General features: G+C 39.9%; 1 long non-coding RNA gene across 1 annotated transcript; it reads right to left on the bottom strand.

The window, feature by feature from the left end:
• Positions 1 to 200: 200 nt before the first annotated feature.
• LOC132030300 (uncharacterized) lies at positions 201 to 2,399 on the bottom strand. The gene is made up of 2 exons (XR_009408026.1): positions 2,318 to 2,399; positions 201 to 1,489 (listed from the first exon to the last, which is right to left on the bottom strand). It is a non-coding gene; the product is annotated as an uncharacterized LOC132030300 (long non-coding RNA).
• Positions 2,400 to 11,143: the final 8,744 nt, after the last annotated feature.

Below are 11,143 nucleotides of genomic sequence, written 5' to 3'. Positions count from 1 at the left end.
CTCCCTAATCACTACAATTTGTAACAATTAAAGCACACTTCCTTCAACAACTTTTCCATCCTTTCTTCATTTTTCATTTCACCAACTAGTCTTCCCTTTATTCACAGCTCCTTATTTTTCCTTCCTTTTTCATCTTTCTTACTTTTTCTTTTCTTTTTCAAAAAACCAAGGAAGGTTCCACTTTTTATTTTTTTTAAAACCCTTTCACCTTTTAAGAAACTTCCACATCACAACTTTTTCAACCGTCACCCCCAAACTTAGGCTTTTAGCCTATGTTTACACTTTCAAAGCCCTTAGGGAGGTGGGATGCCAAAAGATAGATCAATAAAGAACAAAAGGTTAAAGCTTGTAACATGGTTGCCAAAAAAAAGGTTAAAGGCTCAAAAGGGGTTGACTAGGAAAAATATGCAAGGGTAGGAAATTTAAGGCAAAAACGATCCAAAGAAGGCCTAACATCACTTTTCAAACCAAGTGTAACTTAGAATTTTGCCTTGAAACACATTCTGGGCAAGTTCTAGACCACAAAGAATGCAAAAGAACTCACAAAAAACCTCACCACACACGGCACATGATAATCCAAGTACAATATGTATCCAAAACCCAATTGAAACAAATAAACTCAAAGAAAGTCACTTATAATCTAAAGAGACTAATTAGTGAAAGTAAGAGTCAAAAATTGAGTCTAAAAGTCACAACAAGAATCCTTACTTCAATCGATTTGCTTATTTAAAAATCAAGAATTCATATGTCAAGGTTTAAATGTGTTGGTACCAAGCAAGCCAAAAGTTGTCCAAGGGCAAAAAATCACATCCCAACACCATTCCGACGACTAAACTAGCTACAATTGCACCTAACAAGACTAATTTCCTTCAGAAAGTCGCCTATTATTGGGGAAAGTCGACACAAAACTAAAGAAACTAGTAATGAAAATAAAGAAACAAAAGTGACTAATCCACAACTACATCAAAATCAAAAAACAAGCCCAGCAAGGGCACACAATATCCATAGGTTAACCATAAGCCCGACAAGGGCATGAGAGAAGCATAAATATGAAAATAAAGTGTACTCCCAAACATCAAAAATCAAAAAGACAAGCCCGGCAAGGGCACACAATATCCATACGTTAACCATAAGCCCGACAAGGGCACAAGTGAAGCATAAATATGAAAATAAAGTGTACTCCCAAATGCCACCGCCAACTAAAAATGTTGCATTGTCCTCAACGCAACTAGAGAAAATAAAGCTCAAGTTAGGAGGGACTCCCTGAAAATCTTGTATCTTCGAAGAGTCATTCGTCCTTGACATGTGCTTTGCTTTGCCCTTCTTCAGTGGAGCAAGCCTTGTCATTTGCCAAAAAAAAAAAAAAAAAAGTAGCTTGTTGGGCAATAACTCTCTTCCATTCTATTTGGCCAAAGGAGGTGAATTCTTTCTCATATTTTGAATTTTTGGCTTCAGTAAAAACACAATTTCCATCCCCCAAACATCAAAGCTGCACAAAGCAATAATCTTGGAAAGATCCAAAGCACACAGAAACTTCTCTAGTTAAGATTTCAAAAGACAAATATGAAGGTGCAAACATGAAGCTTCATTTAGGAACCCTGTGATTAAGGCAAAATGAACATGAGCTCAGGTATGAACCAGTAATATGCAAGGCTTTACATGACCCATCTCCGTGCTAGAAATCTCGGAACACACTAGCTCTAAATAGTCCATGATTGCAACTTAATATGTATCAACAGATAGGTGCACAGGAAAACACAATACATTCAAAGCTCATATGGAAATAGCAATCCACACAATGTTTAGGGATCAAGTAGCAGTCTCACTAGGTCATATTAAATTTATGCTTGTGGAAGCTCTTCAGAAAACACATATATCCCATAACAGTCACAAAGGCGACAAGCCTAGTGACTGCCTATGCTTGAGCTATCCGACCAAGTGGTCCACGACCTATCAAACTACCAAATTTAATCCTAATCAACTCCTCATGTCGCTCGGCTACTCAGACTTCACCAGCGAACTAATTTCTCTCTCAGGCAATTCATCGAACAGGTTGCAGGCATCTTACAATTAGCTTAGTTTCAGCACTAATGATGAGTGGTCAAGCCTCCCAAAAGTTGGGAATTATAGTTCAACAAACCACAATTACATCTCAATCAACCAACCACACAAGAGTTGCACACTTTGTGCTCTCAACTCTACATAATAAGAAACTAAAATAGAAAGAAAGAAGAAAAAGGGAAAAGAAATCTGCTAGCAGAGAGAACGGAGAGAGAGAGAGAGAGAGAGAAGAGAAGAGGAAAGGTGAGAAACTTACCTGAGCGTGAAGGCGGAATCGCAGGGGAGATGGGCGATGATTTTTCTTTTTTTCTGTTTTCAGCATAGGGAGAGAAAAAACCCAGAAGGGTAGTGGGTCTTGTTTAAACTATAACTGAGTGTGCTATTTAATCAGTACATACTCTTTACTTATTTAGTTATGCACTTTGACCCTTTGTGGCCCAAAAAAACTGCTGGTTTGTGACAGAATTGTGCATGCACTTTGACCCTTCGTGACAAAAAAAAAAAAAAGTTGCCTCTTTGAGCACTGTTTTGTGCCATATGCTCCAACTTCTCAACTTGTCCATTTCAACTCCAAAAAATCTGAAACTTTGTAGATTTGTCAAAAATAAAATAATAAACTACTCTAAAATTTAAAATTTCAAAAACAACTTAAAATTTTGAAAATGATAGGTTGCCTCCTACCAAGCGCCGCATTTAACATCGTGGCACGACATGAATCAATTTTACCACTTTTTCCTCTACTTTGAGGATATGAATTTACGCCCCAACTTTGAATCAAGATTATGATGACGCTCATGGGGTGGTGGTAGAAAAGCAAAGAGATCAACTCTCGGGTGTCGCATCTTGCACTTCTTGGCCTTTAAGTGAGGGATGTCATTTTGTCGTCTTGGTATGGTAAACTTCAAAAATGAAAATGGCTTGTTCTTTATCTCCAAAATCCTCCATAGGCTCGGTTAATTCAACTTTCATGTCATCAACCAAGCACAATGTTGAAAAATGGTTAGAATGTGGTCCAATGCGCCCAAATTTCAAATTTGCCTCATCTTTGACAGCCTCACCCAAAAATGAACTAGAGTTGTCCAAAACCATTTCATGAATTTTTTTATGCAACTCTGTAGCATTTCTTTAATCTCGGCATCTTGCATTATTTTTTGGTTGGTCGATTGGCAATTCACCATTAACTCTTGAAAATCAATCTTTACCTCTTCTTCATTGGAAACCAACTCAAAACTACTGTCCATGGCCCTTTGATATTGAGCATCACATGCCTCAATTTTTGCATTTAATTCGGCCTCCAATTCCCGGATTGCAATTTCAAGTAGCTTCATTTCTTGACTTCGCTCGACATGCAATTTAAGAAATTCTTCCATCATCCATGAAATGCCTTCACGGTGATCCCCATAGACTCCAAGTTGTTGAGCTTGATTCATAAGCCAATCTTGGCTCACAATTTCCACCTTTTCAAGTTCTTCATCATGGTGAGAGTCGTTCAAAGCTTGTAAAAATCCAACCATGGAGAAATTCATGTTTTGGACACTTTCTTGTCTACATTCAACACCCTCAAGTTGGTGAGCGTTATGAGCCTCAACCAATAATTTCATTTGATCCTCCAAGGTGTGAATAACTTTGTCATTACAATTAATTGCTTGCCTCAAGTCATTAAGTGGTTGCCTCAAGTCCTCGAGTGCTAAGTTTAACTTTTTCTCTTTTTCAAGAATGGTCTCCAACATGAGCATTATCCTCTCATTTTGAGCATTTGAGATTCTTCCACTTCCATATCCCTATTATCATCCAAATCAAAAGTAGAATCGTCGTAGTGGGGGTTCGGGGAAGGGAAGGACAAATAATTATAATTATCCCAATGACCATTTTGACCACCACATCTATCACAAATACTCCACTCATAGGTTTGGTATTGTGCGCACAATCCGCCCCCGGGAGAATTCAAACAATTTTGCCATGAGTGTGGTCCTCCACAATAAGGACAAGGATCATCAAAGTATGAACAACTACCATCCAACCAATTTTCATTATATGACGTCATTTACAAAAACAAAGAAAATAAACAAAGACAAAGAAAATAACTACACAAATATTCACAAGTTTGGATCAAAGCAAGTAAGCTTAAATCCTAAACTAACCCAAATAAGCAAAATTGTTCCCCGGCAACGGCGCCAAAATTGATAACGTCCAAATTCACTCCTCTAAGAGAAAGTGTACACGGTCGTATGCAATATAATTTACCCAACTATGAGTCGGGGTCGATCCCACAGGGAACTATATAATAGGCGATTTAAACAAGTTAGGAATTATGACCAACTAAGCTAAGCCAAACACTTTTTCAATATTTTATTTTTGGTTTAACAACTAACAAAGATAAAACTAACTAGAAAGCGGGTAAAATGATCAATGGCCACAAGTATGGAAACAAAGGAAATTACGCTCAAGCAACGATCCAATGTATTTCACGATTTTACAACTAAGAGTGAGTTTATGCTAATTAGATAATGATCTCTAAAATCTCATCAAAAGTCTCTCGACCAAATTAATGAATTTCACTCTAAGCTTTCTCAAGCCTTAGAGTGTAATATTAAGCACAATCAATATAATCTCAAGTAACTTTTCTATCTCTAGCTCAAGTTATTAGATGGGTTTTAAAGCCCCAAATTCTTATTAATTAATCTTTCGCAACCTCAATCTTCCTCTCTCGAGCTCAAATCGAAGTAAATGGGCAGGTCTTACGGTTAGCTAATCCCTTAAGAAACATTAAAGAACAAGATTAATTAAAACAACAAAGACCCACTTCAATAGAAATAAAAATCATTCAATACATAAGCATAACAAGAGATTTCATCCAACTTTGCAAATGAATATTTTCATAAATAAGATTAAAGTGATGGAATAAAATTCTACACACTTAGATATACAATACAAAGCAAGAAATTGAAGAAATGAGTAAATGATTAAGAAATTTCTTATCAAGATCTTCAAATCTTTAATCCCCAAGTGTGGATGCAAAAGCCCTAGCTCTCCAATCTTGTAAATATGGCCAAAGATGATGATATTTTCTCCCAAGTCATGATCTTATAGATCCTAATATTCCCACATTATGACCATAATAGCCCATATTTTCAGATTTGCAAATCTATCCCATTTTTGCAGTTTTAGCCATTTTTGTCATTTTCTTCACTTTGACCTCTTTTTGACTTGTTTTCCACTTGATTTCTTCATGATCAGTTCTCAATCATATAAACACATAGAATTGAAGTAAACGACATTAAATGCACTATTTTCTCAATCAAAACAGAACAACAATCTAAGATTAAAGAAGAATTAAGTTGTTAAAATACCAACTTATCTTCTTCCATAAAAAGAAAGCGGATGTGGCGAGCATATCCCACATACCAAGCCCAAACCCTAAAAGGCGGGAAGAACCATAATCTTCTCACCAAGCTCCACTCTCTATTAATTACCTGACTTCGCCTTACAACCCTACACCCATATTCTTTGCACAAACAAGCTTTACCACTATTGTACCGACTTATGTGGCTCCGCTGAGTGTTCGTATGCCGGCTCCCGGTTTACCGAAACCACCACAACAAACTTATAAACCACCGCGACAAAATTACCGGGCGGCAGCCCGTTCTTTACCCGCACGACAACCCACCACGAAATCCATCCCGCTACCCGAACTACCAAAATCAACCGCCACCCGGCGTCTGATGCTCGTCACCTTTCTGAGAAAGCCAACAAGAGAATTCACCACTTTGCTTGAGTCAAAGTCTCGACTCTTTGAAAGGCTACACGCCGCAGGCTTAATCCAGAAAGTCCCTCCACAATCGGCTCAGCCTAGGAATAGGTTTTTCAGGGCCGATCAGACTTGCGCCTATCATTCAGGGGGCAATAGGCACAACATAGAAGATTGCATAAATCTTAAACATAAGATCCAGGATCTGATTGACAAGGGAGAGATCATCTTGGAAGCTAGGCTCCAATGTAAGCGAAGTACGTTTTGTGACCATGGAAACAATGGAGTCCACATGATTGAGAAGGAAAAAGATTGGTTAGCCTACAGGGCATTAGCTCCCAGAACAGTCAAATCCATTGAACATACAGTGGCTTCCCTCACGCTCTAGGAGCGTCTTAATTTTAAAGTCCTAATCTCAGCACCGAAAGTTCCAAAGGCTATACCAATATTCAGAATCTTAATCCCGGCACCAGTGGTAGATCGGGTGGCCTAACAGATAGAGGCGAGTCCCATGGAGTTGGTCCTTTGTACAAACAGCCATGGCCCTAGGCATGACTCGCTTAGCAAGATGTTACACCCCTGAAGAACTGGCCCAAAAAGCTGCGAGAAAGGAAAACACCCAGAAGAGGGTAATAACTGAAGGAGAAGCCGAAGATTTCTGGTGGTGTATGCAGCCAAAGGTTTATTCCATTCTTGAGCATATGAAGAAAACACCAGTATAAATATCGGTGTTAGCACTATTGGCCAGCTCGCCATCACACGGGCAAGCTCTCATGAAAGTGTTAGATGATGCACACGTACCAGCGGGTATGAGCAGTGAGGATCTAGCCGGGTTAGTAGCTCACATCATTGGAGAACACAAAATTTGCTTCTCTAAAGAGGAATTACTAGTCGAAGGAACCTCCCACAACAGATCTCTCTATATCACTCTAGAATGTCCTGACAAAGCGATAGGAAGAGTACTCGTGGATAATGGGAGACGGCTCTACATCTGCCCTTTAACCACCTTAACACAACTCGGCTACTATATTGGCCAAATCTGCCAGAGCGAGATGAACGTCAGGGCATTCGATGGGTCCCAAAGTGATTCCTTGAGAGAGATAGATATGTACATCCAAATAGGACATACCCCCTTCACAGCAGAGTTTCAAGTCATGGCAATTACCGCTAATTACAATCTGCTCTTCGGAAGACCGTGGATACACTCTGCAGGTCTTTGTACCATCAATGTTGCACCAAGCCATGAAGTTTAAGTGGCAGGGCCAGGAAATTGTAATCACAGCTGAAAGGGATACACAAAAGTATCCTTACAGCATCATACTAGTGATCGAGGGAAACCCCAACAGATCAGATTTTCATGTGATAGAATATGTTGGGGTAACCCATTTTGAAGGGAAAATTGACAAACCAATGCCAGCAGTCTACAAAATGATTGCCTCCACATTCCTGAGGAATGGTTTTGAGACAGGAAGAAGCCTGGGAAAAGATTTGGAAGGCATAACAGAACCTGTGCCAATCCCGAAAGAAAGTTACCACTTCGGTCTGGGATATACTCCTAGCAAGGACGAGCTCACAAAAGCCATCCAAAGAGAACCAAGAATGGGGAATTTGCCTCAACCAATTTCGGGGTTATACCAGTCATTTCCCAAAAGGATGCCAATGCAGAGAGATGAGGGAGCCGGCGAGGGCCTGGAGCTACTATTTCAAGAGGAGGAATGCTGCGCATTCATCAAAGAATGCCAAGAGATGCTCACCATACACAGCCTAAAGCTGGGAGAGCATTTGGACAATTGGACATCTACTCCCGTCTTGGCTCCTCGGTAGAGAGATGGGCTTCTTTTAAATCCTTTTGCTAAAATGGAGACATCGGTCGTGTAACACCTCAGACCCTTAATTTAAGCTTTGACCATGATTTTAGACTTAGAAAATCAGATAGAGAATGTTGGAGTTGGAATTTTACTTCAGCTCAGCAGATGGAATTTTACGCCTAGAATTACGGGCAGTAATTTGAATTACGGACCGTAATTCAGTCCGTAATTATTAAGTTGGTCACTGGTTTTGATATGAAAATTACGGTTAGGAATTACGAACCATAATTGGAGAGGTGTAGCGATTGACTTCTGTTTGAGACATCAAAAATTACTTGTCTAATTGTGACCGTAATTCGATCAAGTAAAACTCAATCTCACCGAGAACCTATAAATACACAGTTTCGGTTCTAATTTTTATTTTTACAAGTCACAAACCCTAGAATGACTACTGCTCCTCCTCCACCATCAAGAATACTAGGTAAGGCTATCCTAATCTATTCCAAGTGGATTAAATCATGTCTTCATCTAACCTAATTAGGGAATCATTGTTCTTAACCTAGGGTTTTCAAAAACCATATTCGAAAGGTTTGAGACACAAGCTTTGTGATGCTTCTCAAAGTTCAAACTTTTATTGTGGATTGTGAAGCAGCTAAAGTATGTGAGGCTAACTATCTACATTAGGAAACATTTATAATTCTCCCTGTGCCTCATTATTCATGCTCGCCCGGTAAATTGACTCGGATTATTGTTTTGCCCTAGTTTTTTGATATATTGTAGAACTTCATCTCTAGGGATGTAATTTCATAATTTGTTCATGTTTATCACTTTGAACTATCATGAACTCGGTAAGTAATCATTATAGACTTGTGTATTGTCATCACATGAGTCTCAGTCAGTGTGTAAACAGTTATTGGCTTATGTTCCATAATAAAAAATAGTCATCATGCTATCAGTTATATCTTAGTCTCAGTATCATGAATTTTTGATGTTGAACACCTATATCTGTATTTTTGGGCCTTAGGCCACAGTTTATACATACGTATTGCTTGGGCCTGAGGCCACAGTTTTTGTGCACATTATTTGGGCCCTAGGCCACAGTTTATATTGACATTTATATAGGTGATTCTTCATTCAAAACAGGGAGTACTTCAGATTCTTGCCTTCGTGTTTAGTTCAGTTTCAGTACTTATATTTCTTCTTTCTGTTGCTTTACATATCAGTACAATTCAAATGTGCTGAGGTCCCTTTTTATTGCTTGGGGGCCTACATCGCGATATACAAGTTGACGATCCAGCTAGTTTGGACTTGTTCGTATCAGCTATTGGTGAGCCCTAATTCCTCCGGGGCGTTATCCTGCTTCAGTCCTTCCAGCATTTAGGTAGTTATCATTAGAGGCTTCATAGATATAGTCTAGTCAGTCAGATATTAGCCAACTTTGATGTGTTGGCCTTGATGGCATTTATTTCAGATGTTAGACTTAAACAGTTTTTCCTCACTTTATATATTTTCAGTCAGACGTTTTAGTAAATCAACATGTGCTTGTCTTATTTCCTTGTTATTGTATGTTTTGATATCACATGTTGATTCATCCAACTTATGGGTTTGCTCGGTCACATGCAGTTAGGCATCGAGTGCTGTGTTACGCCTAGGCCATGTTTCGAGGCATGACAAAGATTGATATCGGGGCACTAGCTTCAAGTGTCTTAGGGAGTCTATGAAGCCGTGTCAAATGGGGTCACCTTTATATGTGTGAGGGCTCCACACATATAAACAGTTGACTACCAAGACATTCAGGATTTGTTTCACTTCTTTCATACTCTAGTTCGTGCAGTTAGAGCAGTACTTTTAGGAATTCTTCTAACTCGTGTGAATTACGTATTTCTGAAATGGATCCGAAAAGAAAGTACAACAAGAGGAATACAGCTACTAGCCAGAGGGATACTGTTGATGCAATAATAAAAGAGAACACACAGGCTCAAACAACCGCTATAACTAATGCTACAGCTACGCCATGCCTCAGACGCGGATGTCAGGGGAGGCTGTTTGGCTTCTCGCTCAGATTTTTTTTAGCAAACCGAGGGCTCCAGCGATAAACGTCCCCCTAGCACAGGTGCTAGTAATGGGTCGAACAGTTCTAGGACTCAGGAGTTTCTGCGGATGAAGCTGCCAGTGTTCACAGGGTCAAAGAAGGATGAGGACCCGCAGAATTTCATTGATGGACTCCAGAAAGTATTTCATGTGATGCATGCTACTGATACAGAGGCAGCAAAACTTGGAGCTTTCCAGCTGCAAGATGTGGCCCATATTTGGTACGAGACATGGGAACGGTCGAGGGAGGATGCCGCACGCTACTTGGGATGAATTTACAGACGTTTTCATTGAGCACTTCATGCCAATCGAGGGTAGAGAAGCCAAGGCTACTAAATTTGAGAATCTAAGAGCGGAGATATATTATGTTCAGGGACTATTACCTCGAAGTTCATGTCATTGTCCAGACATGTTCCTCACATAGTTCCTGATATGAGGGTCGTGGTTAGAAGGTTATTACTTGGGCTTAAACTCGAATTGCGAAGGGATGCCAATACGGCTGTTCAGAACGACAAGATGACTATTTCCAAGATACTGGCATTTGTGCAAGGTAACGAGACTAGGTTGAAGGAAGAAGAAGCCATGCAGAAGTAAAAAGATAGAGAGTTTAACAAGAGGGCTAAGTCTGCTGGTAGTTTCAGTCAGGGAGGATCTCAAGAAGGTGGCAATCGTCAGTTCTTTAAGAATAGGTCATCAGGACCTGCTCCCTTTACAGCTAGTGCTCCATCTCAGAGGTCCAAGTTTAATTAGAAGGGCTGAAGCTTCAGAACGGCAGACTTACAGTCACAGGCCAACGTGATCTACTATGGTTTCTAACACCCTACTTGCAACACTAGTGGTAAGAAACACTCAGGAGTATGCCATTCAGGCATGGATGGCTATTTTGGGTGTGGTTAGCCATGTTATTTTTACGCGGGGTTGTCCGTCAGCAAGACAGAATACTGGAGGTAACAGTAATATAGCTCAGTCCACTAATTCAGTAGCTCCTCGAAATTTCCAAGCCCGGCGGGCGTGGGGGCGCAAAGTACGGAAATACGGGCGGTGTTCAAACTAGATGCATTGTTAGGATGTCAGGATACAGAGACCCATGGAGATGTTGTCACAGGTATGCTAACAGTCTTCACCTTTGATGTTTTTGCTCTTATGGATCCAGGATCCATTCTATCTTATGGAACCCCTTATATTGCTAAGAAATTTGGGATAGAACCCGAACAGTTGTGTGAACCCTTTGAAGTAGCCACACTAGTTGGGGAATCAGTTATAGCTAGACGTATTTATAGGGGCTGTCCAGTGTTAGTCTACCATCGTAAAACCATAGCAGACTTAGTAAAACTAGAAATGGTAGATTTTGATGTAATCATGGGTATGGATTGGTTAGAGTCCGGTTATGCCTCAGTGGGTTGTAGAACCAAAACAGTCACCTTTGATTTTCCTA

This window comes from Lycium ferocissimum, chromosome 1, assembly GCF_029784015.1.
Source record: "Lycium ferocissimum isolate CSIRO_LF1 chromosome 1, AGI_CSIRO_Lferr_CH_V1, whole genome shotgun sequence".
NCBI lineage: Eukaryota > Viridiplantae > Streptophyta > Magnoliopsida > Solanales > Solanaceae > Lycium > Lycium ferocissimum.
This window is presented reverse-complemented; position numbering and strand designations above follow the sequence as displayed.